This window comes from Notolabrus celidotus, chromosome 8 (assembly GCF_009762535.1).
Source record: "Notolabrus celidotus isolate fNotCel1 chromosome 8, fNotCel1.pri, whole genome shotgun sequence".
NCBI classification, from domain to species: Eukaryota; Metazoa; Chordata; class Actinopteri; order Labriformes; family Labridae; genus Notolabrus; species Notolabrus celidotus.
The window spans coordinates 10070689-10090722 of NC_048279.1; the positions used below are offsets into that span (position 1 = coordinate 10070689).

Consider the following 20034-nt stretch of genomic DNA (forward strand, 5'->3'; position numbering starts at 1 on the left):
TATTGCAAACTGCTTTAGCTCGACCCTTGAGCGTTAGGACACCACAGGCAGAATGAATGTTTCATCAGAGATGGAAAAGATGATGCAAATTATGCAGCACCAAGAAATTCAGGAGGAATATCTGCTTTATTTCAAACCCTTCACTGAATTACTGCAAAGCTTTCCCCTTGATTGGGACTTTATCTTGTCAGCTGAATGCAAGGGTATTTTTGTAAGGTCTCAATCCCTGTGGCAAGCATCATTATGGGAGCAAAAAGCCTACATTGGCTTTACACTCTACTCTTTGTAATATAACACTCTGTACTAGTAAAAAAAATGTCACTCTGTGAAGGTTGTTTGAGCTTTCACATCACATCAGCATCCAGTTATGTGTTTGTTTTTTTCCCAACGAGGCACATTGTGTCTCTATGGTGTCTTCAAATCCTTCTCACTCCGTTTGATGAAAGTATGACGAACTCAACAGATGGTATGATTGATTCCCCAACATATTCTCTTTGAATTCACAATCAGCGAGTGACCTACTATGTCTCATTTTAGTAGACGAACATGGGAATGGTTTGCATTATTAGTCACCGGGACATTTGCTTCGTGTTCCATTTACAGAGACTTTTATTACCACATAATGTGGGTCACATCAGATTAAATAACTGAATTATACCACCCTAAAAGAGTTTAGCCTAAACAAGTCGGAAATATGGAAGATTTTCACGGCTGATCAAGTCATGGATCAGTGTCTGCTTGCTATCCTTAAAAAGGAGCTGTTGGTTTGGACAAAACGATCCTAAACTGAATCACCAAAAATCCTAAACCTTTCCCTCTGCGTCTATTTTCTTCCACAAATGCAAACAACCACAATTAGAATCTCTTTATGCAAATACACACATATGCAAATGCACATCAACTCATGGTCAATTACACAAACACACACTCACACACGCAAACAACTAAACAGTGACACATCTCCATAAATGGAAACAGTGCACAGTTATGAAACCAGACATGGAAAGTGGGAATTCTCTCTCTCACTCTGTCTGTAGTGTCTTTTTTTCCTCCCACTCTCTCCTCTTCATCTGTTTCACATTATGTTTTCTGCTATCTCACTGTCTAGCTGAGCTTCTCCACTGTCTCAGTCTCAGTCTCTCATTTTGCAGTAATTGAGGTAAGTGGGTCTCAGCCAGGAGAAAAGAAGTGAGCAACCCTGCAGTCAGCTGCTGAGGAGAGGGAGCAGATGTGCTCAGACACCCCACATGGATGGATGGAGAAACCACAGCCAATGATAGAGGAGGAGTGTGTGTGGAGCTGTGAGTCTGTGTGTGTGTGTGTTTGTCTTGTTTCTTTGTATACAATGGCCATCAGGACAGACTCATTGCATTTCACTTTTGTCAGTAGCACAATGAAGCTCTTAAGCCTTATCAGTTTTCTTTAATTGTGATCAAACCATCTGCCAATCATGTGGACATCACACCATAGCACACCTGAAAATGTCTGCCTCATCCACCAGCCCAAAACCACCACAGAGAGGTTGACAGCAGATAACCATTTTACCATTAAATAGCTTTTCTTTGTCCTTTGTGCCCTGGATATCTCCATCCGTCTGTGTGTGTCTTTCTGTCTGTCTGTCTGTGTGTGTGTGTGTGTGTGTGTGTGTGTGTGTGTGTGTGTGTGTGTGTGTGTGTGTGTGTGTGTGTGTGTGTGTGTGTGTGTTTTTCTTACTCTAAAACACACACACACACACTGTGATACACAAACAAGCACACAGCACAATGAACACACAAAAACACATCACAGCGTAATTTATTGATCACTGTGCACAAAGCTGAAGTTCAATGGGTACACAGTTATTGAGACGATTATGACACTGGCCAAGAGGGAATTTACCAACACCTTGCAGAGCAGCGTTGGTTCACACATAGGTAGGAAGTTCTGCTTGCAGTTGTTAAGTGTTTGTTTGTATGCTTTTATGGTATCACATTCTTGCCATTACAACACTTAAAGGGATATTTCAGTGTTTTTGAAGTGGGGATGTATGAGTTTTATGTAACTAGTAATTGTTCTAGCCACAACTGATGCTGCTCAGTTTGGCTCTATAGGGAAAAACAGCACGCAAGTTAGGCTACAGTTTCCAGCAGTTCTATCACGTAATTCAGACAATTTGAAAGTCTCTGAGTCGCAAACTCATCTCGGTTTAGGTGTAGCTCCGCTCTACTTGGGATTTTTTCAGCCCTTAGCTTTGCCACCAGAAAGGCTGTTTGTTTTGGCACTATATTCAGATGCAACACAGATGTGTTCTTCCGCCTCCAGCGCATTGACCGGCTAATTCGATCTATAATATACGTCCCTGATATACTGTCCATTTTTTAACATTTTTACATCTCAGTTTTGCATTAAGTGAAGTAGGGATGGGTATTCAAGCTAAAATACTATTCCATAATCATTGGATGCGGCGTGGCGTGCATGTTTACATTTTACAGCCATGCTCAGTCTCTGGAAATATGTGTGTAATAGTGTGAGATTCGGAAACAGAGAATATTGCAGTGAATGTCGCTAATGATTTCTTCTTTTTTTGCTATCTAATACAGTTAGCATTCTTCTTCTGTTACTCAACGCATTTAGCAAACAGCTTTAAGACGCTCTACAGCCACCGTCTGGCATGAATATAGTCTTACAATCAGGCACCGGTGAAAACGAGGAAAGTGTGTACTTTTAAAATAAGAACATTTTTGCATAAACTCTTCGCTATTTACCAAGTGAACGAATATTCGAATATTCCAAAATCATGTCCCATCCCTAGGTGAAGCAGGATGTACCTACGATTACCCGTCAGACACAATGTGTATAGAGTTTGTTCTATCAGCTCAGTCTTCCCCTTCAGCAGCTAGCTCAGTGTATTTTGATTATGTAAATATGTCGTGCAGATCATGGGTGGTGTCATTATGCAATAAATGAAATAAAACTGAAATATCCCTTTAATTATGAATCTCACTGCTACCCTTTATCCTTCTCTAATTATCTGTTTGTATGTGCTCTATTGTTGTCTGTGCCTCAGCACCATTGCAAATGAAGGTTCTTCCTCAACATGTTTTCCGAGGATTTAAATAAAATAATGATGATGCTGGTGGTGATGATGATGATGCTGGTGATGATGATGATGCTGGTGGTGATGATGATGATGCTGGTGGTGATGATGATGATGATGATGATGATGATGATGATGATGATGATGAGAGCATTATAAGCTTTATAATTCCTTTGAAGCTCTGTGCGTCTGGTTTGCAAACACAGACTCACAGTTAAAGTTTGTAATCACCAAACCCTGATGACATTATCAGAGTTATTCCCAAGCCTTTACAGAGCTGTACCAGAGTCAGAGAAGACGTACTGTAGCACTTTCAAAGGCCATCAACCACAGAAATAAAATCACAGCAGTTCTCCCGCCCACACGTGATGCATATTAGATATAGACTTTGTATAGTTTTTTGCTTTCAAGCAGAAATCTGTCTCAAAATATGAAGCCCATGCGGGAGTGTTATAAACTGCAGTTCATTGAGTGTCCGCTTGAGGCTGGCTTCAGAAACACCAGAAACCACATAGACACCCATTCAAAAAAGACGATCTTTACAGCAATAATAAACATGTTTACAGCCTGGTTCAAAAAACTGCTTCGGCCTGAAGAGCTAATTTATCTATCGGCACACACTGTTTGGGGGTGAATTTTTTTATAACACTTCAGGAGATATTAACATAACAAGTTTTGCCCATTTAAGGACCTTTATAACTTAACTGACAGGCGGGAACACTGTAGCTATTGGCTAGGAGGCTTAAAGCCCGCCTCTTAGGTTGAGTTCAGCATTTTCAATTTGGCTCCCACCGATCATTTGCTTCAAAACAGCGCTTCAGGAACAGATGGGTAACGTCACAGATACTACGTCCATTTATTATACAGTCTATGATTGCAACACAGGCAGATTCACAGAGACAACAGGAATCTCTCAGAGTTTAATATCACACAGTTAGAAATTAGATCATTTCGCAAGTCTTATGATAAAACAGTCAAAATTCAGCCACATTATATGATAGAAACTGGTAATCTGCATTAAGCCTAATCTCCTTAATCCTCTCTATCTATCTATCTATCTATCTATCTATCTATCTATCTATCTATCTATCTATCTATCTATCTATCTATCTATCTATCTATCTATCTACTCTGCCTGCAGACAGTCATGTTGTGAGTCACTGCCTGCCTCTCAGAGTGGAAGCGGTGGTTTACAGGCAGCCAATTGACCACTCTTAACTTGTCTGACCTCATGACAGCGGCAGTGTTTCCCACATTCATTTAAAAGAGGGAAATTTGTGCTGCGTGTGTGTGCACCAACTTTCTTACTAACTGGCACAACCACAGGATGTGAAGGACATTGATGATGCTCCTCTCCAGTCATTGACACTGAGCTGAGCCTTTCAAATGTAAATTATCACATACAAAGTAAACAATTATACACAGGGATCGTCCTATTTTCATGCTAATTATTTGGCCAAATATTGGCCCTTTACTGTGAAATCAGCCGTAATAATTTCCTTTTACCGTCAAGGGGAAAAAGTTGTACCTTATTTATTACAGGGACATTCTGGCAACCACAGCTGCAGGTGTATTACCGTAAAAACAACAAGGGTTTTTTTTTGTTATATGTATAGTATTTTCATGTTCATTATATGGAAAAACATTTTTTATTTCTATGGTAAAAACATGTATTTTTATGGTAAAATGTGGAATTAAACTCCAACTTTTACCTTAAAAGGGGAAAAAGATGTAGCATATTTATTACAGTGAAATTCTTGCAACCACAGCTGCCGGCATTACACCATAAAATAAACATGTTTTTTTTTTGTTATGTGTATGGTATTATGTTAATTCTATGGCAAAACATTGTTTATTTCTATAGTAAAAACCTTTATATTTACAGTAAATCATGGACTCAAACTCCAATCTATACCATAACATCAGTAGTATTCATTTGTTTTCACCGTGAAAGGGGAAAAAGTTATACTATATTTATTAAGGCGAAATTCTGGCAACCACAGCTGCCCGCATTATACTGTAAAAACAACAGTTTTTTTATTATACATTAAATTATAATATATACATGTATTCATTTTTGTCAATTTAATCTAATTAGAAAATCTACATGAGAGAAATTCATGAGAATCACGTAAACATGTACATAAAAACAGCAAATAGGTTTTTTTTGCCAAGAGCATCATAATAGACACCTTAATGAAAAAACAACACATGGTCAACCCTTGTAATATTTATATAGAGCTAATTACCATTTATGAAGCGAACAGCAGAAAGCTGATGGATGAAAACCACCTCTCATCCTCCTCTGTCTATCATAGCAACATGCTTAGAAAAAATCACTGCAGTCTACAGTACTATAAATGACCTACTGACCCTCTTCATAATATGCAGACGGGATGCTGTGCCAGCGCTGCAGCCCACACACACACAAACAAACACACACAACAGAGCAGAGAAAGAGTCACCTTTTAAAAATGCTGTTGTGTTACAAACAGATGCAGGCAGGGAGGAAAAAAATCATATCCTGGTTGCGAGACAGGAAAACAGGAAAATAAGGAGTTGGAAGCAGTCCAAGCTAGCCTGCCTACAAGTCTCACCAGCTTGAAAACAAGGCCTCCAACTACAGCCACACCAGCGTACTGGAGCGGAACAGTCAAATCACCCCAATATGTCACTTCTTGCTGTCAAGGTCAACAATTCACTCACAATCTGTCCCTCTGAAAACATGTATCTGAATACAGGCTTCTCAGTGATGCTTTATCTTTATTAGGTAATTCCTCTGAGCACTGCAATTATGTCATATGACTATACACTCTTTATTTCACAAGCATGGGCTCACACAACAAGACATTTCTGGCATCTGAAGGATGGCGTGAAATCAATGTAAATCAATGTGGTTCACACGTTTGTAAACACAATCAAATATTTTCCAAATATTATTTGAATATTGCATCTTGAAGGGGTTTGGAACTGATGTTTCTGATCCACTGCTGAGTCAACAAAACATGTGAGGAATAAAAAGATAAGAAGAGGAAAAAATCCATCCAGTTTTTTGTAGAGCTGCTGTATCTGGATGTCTGATAAGCTGAAGATGCTTGCATCAAGTAAAGCTGCCCCTACCCAAGAAGAGCAAACCATTGTACTGGGGACGTGATAAATGTCTGTAATTAACATTTTTGCTGCTATCAAACACCTGTTTTTAAAAAGCCACCCACATCCTGTAAGGGCAAGGACAAAACTATGCAAGAAGTTCTTTCTTTTACTGCCAAAAAATACAATGTGTCCCCCAGGTAAGCGCTCCAATCTGTACCTGTGGTGTTTCTCTGTGGGTGTTGGTGATCACGATTGTTTGTGCAGCTCTCATCCAGCCCACTGTCTGGGTACAACTTCTACTGAGGCTGGTTGTAAACCTTTGCATTCAAATGTAGACAGAATAACATAATGATTTATAAATGTATAACTGGGCTGCTACGTGCCTGCTCCCTTTCTCCAAACTGTCTCTCAAAACACTTGAAAAGACATAAACAAACACCAGAAACACCAGGCTTATTGTCTCTACCCCTCACTCTCCGTGTGTGTGTGTGTGTGTGTGTGTGTGTGTGTGTGTGTGTGTGTGTGTGTGTGTGTGTGTGTGTGTGTTTGCGTGCCCACAAAAGAGAGTGCACTGCGCGAGACAGCCATGTTCTCCCAGCCTCCTCGAGCCAGTAACCATGACAACAGGATGGCTGGGAGACACGGTTCAAGCTCAATTGAGGCCGGTGTCTTTCTTTTCCTCCAAAATAGACCTTGGTCGCGTTTCAAGATCGACTTGTCCTCCTAAAAGCGAAAAGGAAACGCTTTCCTCATTCTCTTCTCGGGCGAGAGAGGAAGAAAGGGAAAAAAATCACACCTCTGTAAAATCCCACGGCCCCCACGGTGAATTTCGTTCAGCCTATATTAGCTCCACAAACGCAGCTGTCCTAAAGCCTGCCGGTGTGAGCAGGCTGCAGGCTGTGTATAGCCTATATTTGAGCAAGAAATACAGGACACGAAATCTCCGCGCTGCAGCCTCTGAGAAAAGGCGCGTTTGCTTCGTTAGTAAATTAAAAACGTGATATCCATAGCGTGGGCTCTATCATTTCTAGGCTACAGATTTTCTGGCGCTATAACAACCCCACTATAGCTCAAACACTAAAACAATTGACACCATAAACAGGACTGTAATGTATGTTTCCACACTCACCAGTGAAAGGCGTTCAGTTCCAAGCTGAAGGGGAGTTCTCCGGCGGTGCTCCTCACTCTCCCACTGTCTCACATCCACACCGGGGAATAACACTGACAGACGGGATCTGTTTCTCTCTCTCTCTCTCTCCACTGTGCGTCCTTCTCAGCTGCCCCCCTCTCGCTGGTTTTACGCGTGAGACCGTTGTTCACGGCCGCCGCTGCAGACCAGCCGAAGCTCGTGTTGTAGTCTCGCGCAGGAGGTCCAGGCGGAGGAGAGTGATTACTGTGCGAATTGATGAATGGATGGATGAGCGGAGGCGTCCTCTCCGTCTCCTCCTCTCTGTGGAGCCTCGGTGTGTTTGAATGGCAGCTGGGAAAGTCTAATTCCGCTCCTCGGACTGCTCCGGAGCTCCACCACTCTCCTGTGGCTATTCACGGTGTGAACGGGATGCGTCTCGAGGGCCTGTTGATATCAGACACTGTAGCCTGCAGTGAAGATTAGCACTGACAGTTTTGTGTTGACACAAGCCCTTCTCATCCATGGCCACTACTGATACAGCTGCACAGTCCTCCAATGGAGTCAAATATTATCAGGGGTGGACAAAGTACACAGCCTCATTACTTAAGTCAAAGTATAGATCCTCCTGGTCAAATATTACTCCAATACAAGTGAAAGTTTCTCTGTCAAATTATTACTTGAGTTAAAGTACTGAGGTACTTCCTTTTGAAAATACTGAAGTATTCAAAGTACCTCTTAAAAATTATCTAAACGTTGTATTTTTACAATAATTCATGAGCTGACATCAAAACATAAGAAGTGAGTAACTAGAGCACTGATAGAAATGTAGTGGAGTCAAAAGTACAATAATTGTCTTCTGAATGTAGTGGAGTAAAGTAATTAGTATCCCCAAAATATAATACTCAAGTAAAGTACAGATACTCAAAAAATGTACTTAAGTACTGTACTCAAGTAAATTTCCTTTGTTACTGTCCACCACTGACCACTACTGATACAGCTGCACAGTCCTCCAATGGAGTCAAATATTATTCATATTGGGTTGACTCTGACTTTAGTGGTTCCCAGACTAAATGCCCAGAGGATATTGGGAAAGTTCCAGGATGTCCTCAGAAGGACGGGTCATACAGCGTTTGTCTGATTTCACCAGCGATTAACTGTGGGGCGTTTGGTGAAAAAGTTTGGGAATCTACCAGAAAAAACAAAACATGCTGATGATTTACAGACAGTCAAATAGTGCTGTCCAAGGTCTAAAGTCCTGCAGCTGTCATATCCTGGATGTAGCATTGGTCATGCTCTGGTTTGGTTTTAGATAGGAATTTGATGACTGCAAGGCGATTCTGACCAGAAACATTGGTCTGTTGTTCTTCATTAGTTATGTAACTCAATAAGAAAGATCATTTAGAACACAACTATGTATGAACAACATACATCTATTGTTAATAAGTGCAACTGAGACTGAGAGTTCAGAGTGAGTTTGCATTATGTTGTTAAACAATGTATTGCTGACGAATGATGCATTACTCAGGTGTACCTGGCATCAGAGGCGTGTCCAGAACTTTTTGACCGGGGTGGCCCAACTGAGGCTCTCACATAGGCAGTGGTGGCCAGGGCATTTACAAATAAATAACATGTACCCTTTCTGACATCACAACCTACTTTCATTAAAGTATCAAACAGTTGTTATATTCCTTTTGACTTAAAAAAAAAACATGACAAAGTGGCATAAATCTTCTAAGCTCAATTCTTTAAGGACTTATAAAAGTTTTTTTTCAAAGTCACATTTGAGGGCACTAATAAAGAAATCTACTGTCAGCCTTTTCACTCATCCCAAATTATAGATTTTTACAGAAACCTGACCTCTGACAAGGCAAACAACCAATCATAGTTTAGGATTTTGTGGTGGTCCTTTGGGTTGGCCAATTGGATTTCAAGGGGTGCCAGTGTCACTCTTGGCCACCCCTCTGGATACGCCACTGCCTGGCATAACAGAACCCTTCATCAGTCTCAGACTGTGTTACACGTTCAGTTTGTTGTAATGTTTACATGGGGCTCATTATGACCTGCAGATTGAAATGTGAAGAGGCGCTCTGACAAAGTTACTGACAGAAACAAAAAGCAAAGTTTATCGTTCAGTATAACAGACCTGCTAAGTCTGTGCAGGCTCATCTAAAAGAGAAATACCATTAAAACATAGGGAAGAGAAACGGTTATGTCAGCTGGAGGCCAGTGATAAATAGGTTTTAGCTTTTGCTTACATTTTCTGATAAACTTGATATTATTAATTTATTTATTACAATTTTATTCAACCGGGAAGACCACATTGAGATTAAGAATCTCTTTTACGAGAGTGTCCTGGCCAAGATGAGCAGCAGCACGTTCCAACAAAGTTACAAACAACTCAGAATTCTAAAACATGACAACATGTCATGTATTTTGTAACAAAAGCCATCAGTCAAAGCATTTACATATTTCTCAAATTGCCTTCAATCTGCTTTAGAAAACATTTAAAGAGACAAGCTCACTCAAACCCAGGCTCTCCTGAAGCAGGCTGCAGTAGCAACGTATCTAAAACTCTTTTTACCCATTTCAAGACGCACTCTGGGAACCGAAAGCAAAAACAAGTTTTGTGACTGGCTCACAAATAATATAAATATATTGTTAGGATTGAAGTTGGCGTGAGTATCTATGTGACAAAGTAGAAAGGATGCTCACTTACATTTAAGCTGTGTTGTGAATTTTTGGATCTGATGTAAGAGTTTAAAACCAGGCAGGGTTAGAAACATGAGGGACTATGTTACCAAAGAGCAAATGAAGTCTGCTCTATGCCTGTATTGACTTAATCCATATTTGGTCTTATTGGTGACAAGGCTTTAACTTAAAATGTTCATATTTTTGGCCTTTCTGACCAATGTCATGTAATGTGCCCTCTCCCCCTACAAATCAGCCTCTGTCCAACCTGCCCTTGACAAAGCACAGAGGGCATTTCTCTTCCTGTACCAGCATATGTCCACCACTCCCTTTCACTCCCTCTCAACTTTCTCTTTCACTTTCACTCTGACAAACACGTAGAACCATTTTTCATGTCTTTGAAACGTGCAGTGCAGAGAGTACTGTCGTACTGGATCACCTCAAGGTCATAAACAGAAGCAGCGCACATAATGCCACATGGGACTCACCTTCATCAGCTGCCAAAATTGTACAATGCTTCTATATGTACTTGAAAACACCCTTTATAATGAACAGTGGTACAAGCTTCTATGTAATGCCTGCATGGATTCAGAACCCAAACCTCCAAACCAGTGATCTCCAGTGATCAATATCACACAAAGGAGACATAGGAGGAGGGGAGTGGCTGAGAGGAGATCAGAGAAAGACAGAGAGAGGAGAGGGGAATTAGGAAGAAGAGAGAGATGCATGAAGCAGGAGTGAAGGTGTGGACAGAGGAACCTGATGTGTTTGAAGACAAGAGGAGGTGAAGGTTACAGAGGCGATGCCCAGAGCAGGACAGGTAGAGGGGGGTTACGCAAGGAGATGAGACAGACAGGGAGGAAGTGGGGTGAGGATGACAAAGGGAGTTAAAAAGATGCACAGATGACCGTAGAGAGGGTGGTGGAAGGAGTTTGGGGGAAACCCTCTGCAGACGCAATGTCAATCCTAATTACTAATTTATTAACCTGCCTGGCTCCCTTCCCCCTCTGTAGACACACATACAGAAACACACACACACAAACACACACACATGCACTCACTGCTCTCTGTTGTGTCCCTCCACTGTGTCCCATGAGAGGCAAAGGGATTGATGGAGAAATGAAGAGGTGTGTCTGTAGCTAAGTGACATCTGCTGGGCCATGATGGCGGCAACGTGTTGGGAACACTGGAGATCCCTGATGTGACAATGGGAGGGAGGGAGGGAGGCGGAGGTAACAGCTTGTGTTTTAGTTTGTTGGGGTGGGTGGTCCTGTGATGGGGCACATGAGTGTATTAATGTGCGGGGCCATTAGTCGGAGTATTTAAATGTTTACCATCACACATGCATTTACCTGTGTGTGTTCAAATGTGCTATCACAAGGTGTGCTACCATGAAATGTGTGTGACTCTGTGTGTATGTGTGTGTATACATATGTGTTAGTGTATTAAATGATGCCAGTAGAGATAAATCAATATGCTGATGTCACTGTGCTCAAGTAATAACATTGTAAGTATAATCAAAGCATGGGGGAGGTGCTACACAGACTGATGGTGAGTGTCTTTAGCCACTGCTGCAAGACTCTTGGCTCTTTGTGTGGGTGTGTGTGTGTTTGTGTAGGGTTGGGTTGGGGTGGGGTGGAGGGGAGTGGTGGTACACATAGATGCTAGGATCCACATGCAACACAAAACCTCCTTCCACTTCCCAATACATACGTTCACAAAGACAACTTAATGTAAAAATAGATTTACCAATATGAACATACTAGGACACATATTTGCTCCCATTGTATACACAGACACACACACACACACACACACACACACACACACACACGCGCGCACACACATGCATGCATCGACACCCACACACACCCACAAGCAGCAGAGGATGCAGTGCATCCTGACTATAGTGGAATTAAATTGAGAAATCTGCCAAACAACCATCAATCCACGTAGTTCACAGCATTGGCTCTGTCTGCCATAGCAGGCTAAACAACAGGGAGCTCTATGAGACATCTGGGGAACACACACACACTTGCACACATGGACATACACACACACACACACACACATACACACACACATACAGACAGAAAGATACACACAAATCGAGTAGGAGGCATAGGCGGCTCACATAGATCACACAAACAGCCGAGTGTATGCGCACATCATGAGGGTCTTTGATTGTGATCAGAGGACTTCATGGCAGAATCTGCTCTTGAGTTTAAAACGATGTGTGCACCTCTGTTATTTGATGTTAGATTAATTGTTCTGCGTGTGTGCGTGTGTTTGAGTGTTCACTGGTTAGAATGAGAACAAATGGCATGTTTTGCTTCAGTACTGCCACAAACTAGTTTCACTGATCCCAAATGAATTCTATCACGACAACATTCAAGATGTTGTTTCTTATAAATGGTGTTGTGCAGCAGTGCTGTCAGATCAAGCCGTCATCTGTACATCAAGAGGGATTTTTAGTTTGAGGTAAATTGATGAAGCTTAGAAATATAGTTTTTCCAAGATGACTATTGTTGATATGAAAGGTGTTCATCGTTTCTATCTACTGTCTCACACAAATATAGAAAATGTTGGCGGTTTTAAGGAGAACAGTGGTGAAGCTATATTTTGACCCAACTGCCCTTCCACACACTGTTACTGCACTGGTAAAAAAAGAAGATAAAACATGTCAGTGAGTGAGCTTTAGAAGTGTTAATAGGCAGCAGAGTCTGCTGTTTCCCGCTTTCTTCCAGTTTTTATGCCATACTTCTCTAAACTAAATACCTCACGGCTTCAGTTAGGGTGCTTCTCTGACACACATAAGAGTGATGCTAATTTTAGCATCTTGCCGGGTAGGTAATTGCAACCACATTAAACATTAAAAACATAAGAAGTTGGTTCTTAGTTAATCTTTATTTTGGACAAGAAGTGCTGGAAAAGGATGGCCTAGTTCTAGAGTTTGAAAAAAGCCACATAGTGTCTGCCTTCAGTTTGGACATCATTATTAAGCTGCACGACGAGGCCTGTGTGTTGGATTCCAGTGATTCCCTTGACTACCTCATCAGCATTCATTACAAGTGACGAGGAGGGGGACACGGCATGTCAGCATTTGTCTTTGTGTGTGTTTGTGTGTGTGTGTGTGTGTGTGTGTGTGCGTGTGTGTGTGTGCGTGTGTATGTGTGGCTCTCATCTGGGTCATTATATCCACAGGCATCAAAAAGCGGGCCATAATGGTACACATCCCTCCATGTGACAGAGGGAGACAGAGAGGGGAGAGAGGGGGAGGGTCTTCATTTAGGCATCATTCCCACCTGTGACCACTTGTTCTTCACAATGAGCTGGAATACAAACACAAGAAGAAGAAGAAGAGTCACTATGTGTCTGCTCTTTGTATCCAGACTCTGCCTGACAGCCCTCCTTTCTTCTGTTTGTTCAGCAGGGAAAAGTGCAGATGAAGTACTGATTGTCAAAATAAGCCTGATAGTTTCCCCAGAGTGAAGAGAGAGAAAGATGTACAGACACACACAATAAAGAGCTGCATGTTTTTTTTTCATACAGAACCCCATTATCTGTTTATTTGTGTGTGCGTAACACACCATGTGAGAGAAAGAGGTAACGCTGTTGACCTTGCCAACATGGTGACAGAATGTGTGTGTGTGTGTGTGTGTGTGTGTGTGTGTGTGTGTGTGTGTGTGTGTGTGTGTGTGTGTGTGTGTGTGTGTGTGTGTGTGTGTGCCATCTATGAATCTGCAGGGCAGCCAGGTCAACCGACAGACTGGTCACCATAGCAACAGTGCCACACTCACCCCCTTTGTGCCAAGTTGTAAATATGGAAGTTGTGTAACAAATATGGATGTGTGAGTGCGTCTGGAATCAAGAAGCAAATGGAAATATCAAGGTGTTCGAAGCTGAAACTCAGGAGGAGGAGTTTTCTGCTGTGCAGGTATCTACAGAAGTTCTATCTAAGCCCTGCAATAAACTAACACATGACATTTAAAGGATGCTAGGACAGCATGAGAACCAGCTCCAGGAGAGTTGTTTACATTTTGTTGTGTTCAAGGCTATATAGCTCCCACTGAATGAAGCCTTAGTTTGACGCTCTAAAGATCCCTTTCTTGTATTTCACCACAGAAACTCCACAAGACCACTCGATAAAAAGTCAAACCGTTTAATTCAACAAAATTAAAACAAGTGAGGTTCATAAAGATTTCAATTTCCATCAATCAATCAACCAACCAACCAATCAGTCAATCAATCAATCAATCAATCAATCAATCAATCAATCAATCAATCAATCAATCAATCAATCAATCAATCAATCAATCAATCAATCAATCTGTATTTATATAACACCAAATCACAACAAATGTTATCTCAAAACTCTTTACAAACAGAGCAGGTCTAGACCATACCCTATGTTATATTATTAACAAAGACCCAACATCAAAACAGGATAAGATCCAGTCCCCTCTTACAAACAGGACTCTGAGTGAGTCTGGAGTCTGATCTCAACTTAATTCACTATGAGCAGAGTACTTTGCAGCATTTATTTGTTACAGCGTCAAGGACAAACTTCCTTTAACAGGCACAAACCTCGAGCAGGACCAGACTCATGTTAGACACACATCTGCTGAGACCACTTTGGGGTTGGACAGAGGGATAGAGGGAGATGAAGAGAGAGAGATGATAGTGGTGAGACGGATAGTAATAGTTGTAGCAGCTGGAGTCTGGCACGTCCACTGCAGAGATCCAAAAGGAACCAACGAGACAAGGGAGCTCAGGGACTCCAGAAAGGTCTATGGTTAGTAACTTCATTGGGACAGGAAGAGTTACAGTAACTGATAGGCAAGAGGGAGAGGGTAGATATAGGATCCCATGTGTCAGTTCCCCTGACAGTCTAAGCCTATAGCAGCATAACTAAGAGCTGGTCCAAGCCTGAGCCAGCTCTAACTATAAGCTTTATCAAAAAAGGGAAATTTTAAACCTACTCCTTAAAGTAGAGAGGACGTTTGCCACCTGAACCTTGACTGGTAGAGGATTCAAAAGAGAGGAGCCTGATAACTGAAGGCTCGACCTCCCATACTAGAGATTGTAGGTACGATGAGAAGGCTTGCATGCTGGGAGCGTAGTGTTCTAGAGGGGTAATGGTGCACTGTGAGCTCTTTAAAATATAAAGGTTCCTGACCATTAAGAGCTTTGTAGGTCAGAAGAAGGATTTTAAACTCTATTCTAGATTTTATGGAGAGCCAGTGTAGAAAGGCTAACACGGGAGAGATGTGCTCTCTCTTCCTAGTTCTAGTCAGTACTCAAGCTGCAGCATTTTAGACCATCCAATATTTACATCCAAAAGGTAATCAAAGAGAGACAAAGAGAGGTCAAAAAAACTGCGTGGCTCCTCTCTCTGCTTGCCTAACTGCCACCTCGTTAACTCAAAACACTACTCCTCTCTGGAGATCAAAGCACCTTAACAAGGGGGCGGGGTTACTGAGGGCAAAGGTCAGTCACCCATCTGACAGTGACATACATGTCACAAACCCAAATACATTCTACATGTAAAATCACTAAGCATATAGAATTATAGAATTATGAACTTTAACCTTACCTGTAAATACTGAAAATATCTCTGTGAATTCTTATGAAATTAATTAACTCTGTAAATTATTATTTCGCTCACAAACTTAAATTATTACAAACATTGTGAATTGCATTCATGCTCCTACAGAGGCAGTTACACCCTGAGGAATGACAAAGTAACAGTACTGTGTCTTTAGCTCACACAGCATGACTGACTCTAACAGGGGTTACAAAGTACCAGATTTGCTTCAGACCTGTTGTGCCTCTGGGGTCGTTGACTCTTCATGTGGCTCAGAACCTGTTGAACTTTAGCAACACTTGACGTCAAGTTCAATCCCATATTTGTATTAATATCAACACTTCATGTCTACAGATTAAAGTGGCACCCAATATAAACTCTATGTTAACAAGAGATCAAATTATTCTGTGTAAAAAAATGAATGAAGTAGTGTACTCACTGGTAATAGTGAACCCACAACACTGTACCCTGCTGTTACTCTAAGCTACTGTATATGGAGCTATAGAGGAACTTTGGGCTTATTGTTTTGGTCTCACAGGCTTTTATGGTACTGTATTTATTTACTCGGAGCTCACCTCGTATCAGTAACATCAGGAAATCTACAGAATTGTCATCTCTCTCTAAACAGCTTGAGAGTCAGTCACTAGTGGTGAGCATAGTGGACCCTGTAATGGCTAAAGAGCTTGGGTTTTTCCCTCAAGAGATTATTGAGACCAAAAAAGAGTTCAGATTACAGAGAGTACATCGAACATCTGACGGCTGCTCTGACAAGACTTTCTATAGATTTGTAAATAAGTGGCAACAGTCAAAGTATTAGCACATTTACTTCATGAGCATACCATCGTATGGCAAGTTTGTGTTATAGCTTAACCCCAAGAGACTAGAAAAATAAGTTCCTGCAACTCTAACTGTTTTAGGATGCTACTTCATGTTAACAATAATCCTTTATGTTGCTACATGGTATAATGATGATAAAAATCTTCTACAAGTAAGATGTAAGTTGTGTAACAATAGTAAACATACAGTACCATGTTGGCATATAACATACAATATCCACTGGTGAAGGCTCTGGCAGAACCTATTCTGCTGGTTATAAGACTTGTTCTAGAGAAACATGTGTGAGAGACTGTTTAACAAACATCTCTCATGTGAGTCCACACTTGTGAAGTCCATGCATTAAATATGAGTGGTTGAGGGGAGAACCAATAATATTTCCATGGAACATCTGCTGATCCATATTTTTTTTTGATAAGGGCCACTAAAGCACACTAGTGTATAGTGCATTTGTGGTTGAAAGAGTAAACTGGCGTGGCGCTGTTGGCCTTGTGGTTTAGGCAGGCTCCCCTTTTAAGGAGGGTACAGTCCTCACCATTTGTTGCAGTCTCTGCTCCCCATGTTTCCTCTTCAGCTGTCATATCTCATAAAGGCAAAACTAATAAAAAACTATAACATTGAAAGAGTAAACTGACTTCCTAAACACAGATTTTTGGTGACACATTGATACACTATAAAGTAAAAACAGCTAACAGTGACACTTTACGAGCCTTCTTATGCAGAGGCATAGTAAATTCCTCTGCTTGTTTTTTGTCTTTTGATGTGTGTTCAATACAAGACCAAAGCACATGGAAAATGCTGATGACTTTGTATTTCTGTTGACTGCCTCCTAATGAGACAGCAGGACTAGATTAACCAGGAGAACAAAAGAGCAGTGTGCCATGATTCACCCCCCAGCATGTGTCCTCCACCTTTGATCAAACAACTAGAATTAAACTTGTAGAAAACATCTGAGGCTTTTTCAGTGTTTGCCTCAGAGCAAGAGATGTTGGTGTATGTTGTAAAAAGTCAAAAACATAATAAATGTTTTTTTTATCATAAAGGCTATTGTTGTGATAAATTCTGAATCTTAAACCTAACATTAAGGCTGCAGAAACTCCACGATATTCACTTAATAATTCTTCTAATCACCAAATCACAAAGGCTCTTTGTCAAACAAAGGGTCTGGGGCCCATTGGCTTGTTACCCACTTTGCCTGGTTGGTATTCCAGGCTTGTTCAAGAGACTTCTATAAGGCTCAAAGTCGACCAGAGGGAGACTAAAAAAGAAAGACTCAAACAACATATTCCTCAACATGTTCCAATAAACAGCTCATCCAGTGATGAGGTAAGTGTTACAGTGTTTCGCTCTCACGTGTCTGATTTGTCAATATGCAGCTGTGTTATATTTTTAGCTTTTCCTCTAAAACATTGGCTTGCTGTACCCCTGTCCTACAGCAGAGGGTGCTGTGCATGCATAACTACCATTTGAATGTTCCCTCATGACTTGTTCTCCACGTGGGTTCAGATGCAGTGTTACTATGTTGTAAACTGACAGGGACTTTCCCAGGGTGTGCTGTTGCAAGGAAACCTACCAGTAAGAACATATCAGACAAGATGAATAACTTGTTCCTTGTAAAAATATATCTTAGTCTTCCTTATGATAGTATCAGCGTCATTAAAAGCTGAGGCCCAAGGTTTGATCAGTGGAAATATGCCACAATATGCCAAATCCTTAACCATATTGAGCATGCACATACATCAAAACATGCAGAAGCACACAGTCACATTAGGCTTTATGCCTGAGCTGTTTGCGTTTCAACCAGGGTCTCCTACCGTAAGATCACTGTTTGTTTTTCAGATATGACCTTTAACCCAGAGAGAGCGAGGAAGGGGAAGAGAAGAGGTGTTTGTTTGTATATGCTATTTTTTTTAATCTTTTTAGATTCACATGTCCACAAACAGATAGAAGGAAGATAACATGAAAACACACGTTGACCAACTAACTTTGAGTCTGAGCTCATCCTTGGAAAATAAGTGTACATGGCTGTGAAAACCTCTGAGGCTGCATGTGTGTGGCTAGAATCAGGTGAAGGGAGGCTGACATTAAAACTGGGTTTAGACTTGGTCAGGGAAATCACATCAGAGTAAGTATCAGGATGATTATCAGATCGTTTATCAAAGTTAAGTGTTCATATTGATATGAGGACTGACACGTGCTATCTGTGTGTGTGTGTGTGTGTGTGTGTGTGTGTGTGTGTGTGTGTGTGTGTGTGTGTGTGTGTGTGTGTGTGTGTGTGTGTGTGTGTCTTTGTTGTGTAGACCTAAGCTATCTGACCCATTGGTTTTGGGAGAAAGTCACCTGTATTGACAAATGAGAGCTGTGGTTTCATTTGCGTAATGCTAACTGCAGGGACAGTTTGAAAATGATGACGTCTAGATGTTATCAGTACAACTGAAACCAACAAGTGTGTGGTAGGATCTGATTCTGTTTCAAAAATTGCATTCTGTTTATTATACATTTTATGACCTTCAAAAAGAGACTTGTTTGACTAACTAATAATACCTCAGCTGGTCACACAGATGTATTCAGTTTTCTGAAGTCTTTTTCGGGGAATAGCACTGACCTATTTTAAGCAGTTAAACTACCATCTTATGTCTTTAGTCTGTTTTTATTCATACACACTCTCACATGTTTCATAGTGGAATTTTAAAATGATGATGTTTAGCAAAAGAAGAGATTGTAAATATAAATCAATCAATTAATCTTCATTTGTATAGCCCCAAATCACAAAAACATTACCTCAAGATGCTTTTACAAACATAGCAGGTCTAGACTGTACTCTGTTTTAAATTATTAACAAAGACCCAAAACCAAGACAGGATAAGATCCAGTACCTTCTTACAGACAGGACTCAGTCTTATCTCATCTTAATCCACCATGAGCATTGCACCTTGCAGTATATAGCAAGTTACAGCGGCAAGGAAAAACTTCCTTTAACAGGAAGAAACCTCGAGCAGAACCAGACTCATGTTAGACACACATCTCCTGAGACCACTTTGGGATTGGACAGAGGGATAGAGGGAGATGAAGAGAGAGAAAGAGAGAGATGATAGTGATCCTGATGCTAAAATCGTTGTAAACTCTTGAAAGCAGAATTAATGTATTCTTGGTGTGACAAATGAGAAGTTGCTTCTTATATTAGCTTAAAAAAACAAAGAAAGCCTTATATTTGAATAGTTGAACAATGACCCAGATTATGATGACGTAAAGTAACCTCTCTGATGACCCAGATCACTGACTTAAAAAATGCTGAAGTCATTTATGCAATAAAGGTTGATTTACGCAGATATGTATATTTTATTGCGTGCACTGCTAAACACAGAACTGTTCAGGGAATCATCATATCCACAAATCACAGTCTACAAACATCAAGTGACGACTGGAGCATAAAAATACACTCCAAGTAAATAAGGACCGGCTAATGATGACAGCAACATAGTATTTACAGTAAATGCTTCAAAGAGCCGCACCCAGCTCTGACAGAAAGCAGAAATGAGCAGACAGGTTAGTCATCTGCAGGTGAATTGAACACAGTTATAAAGCATCATTAGTGTCATTACTCAGTGGCACATGAGTGACATTTAC

General features: G+C 40.9%; 1 protein-coding gene across 1 annotated transcript in view; it reads right to left on the reverse strand.

Moving 5' to 3' along the window:
• The window catches only part of psd2 (pleckstrin and Sec7 domain containing 2), a 37325-nt gene extending 29796 nt beyond the window's left edge, over positions 1-7529 (reverse strand). The window contains exon 1 of the mRNA XM_034690907.1: positions 7299-7529. The gene's annotated coding sequence lies outside the window, so the exon portion shown is untranslated. The remainder of the gene's footprint in view (positions 1-7298) is intronic.
• Between the last annotated feature and the right edge of the window lie 12505 nt (positions 7530-20034).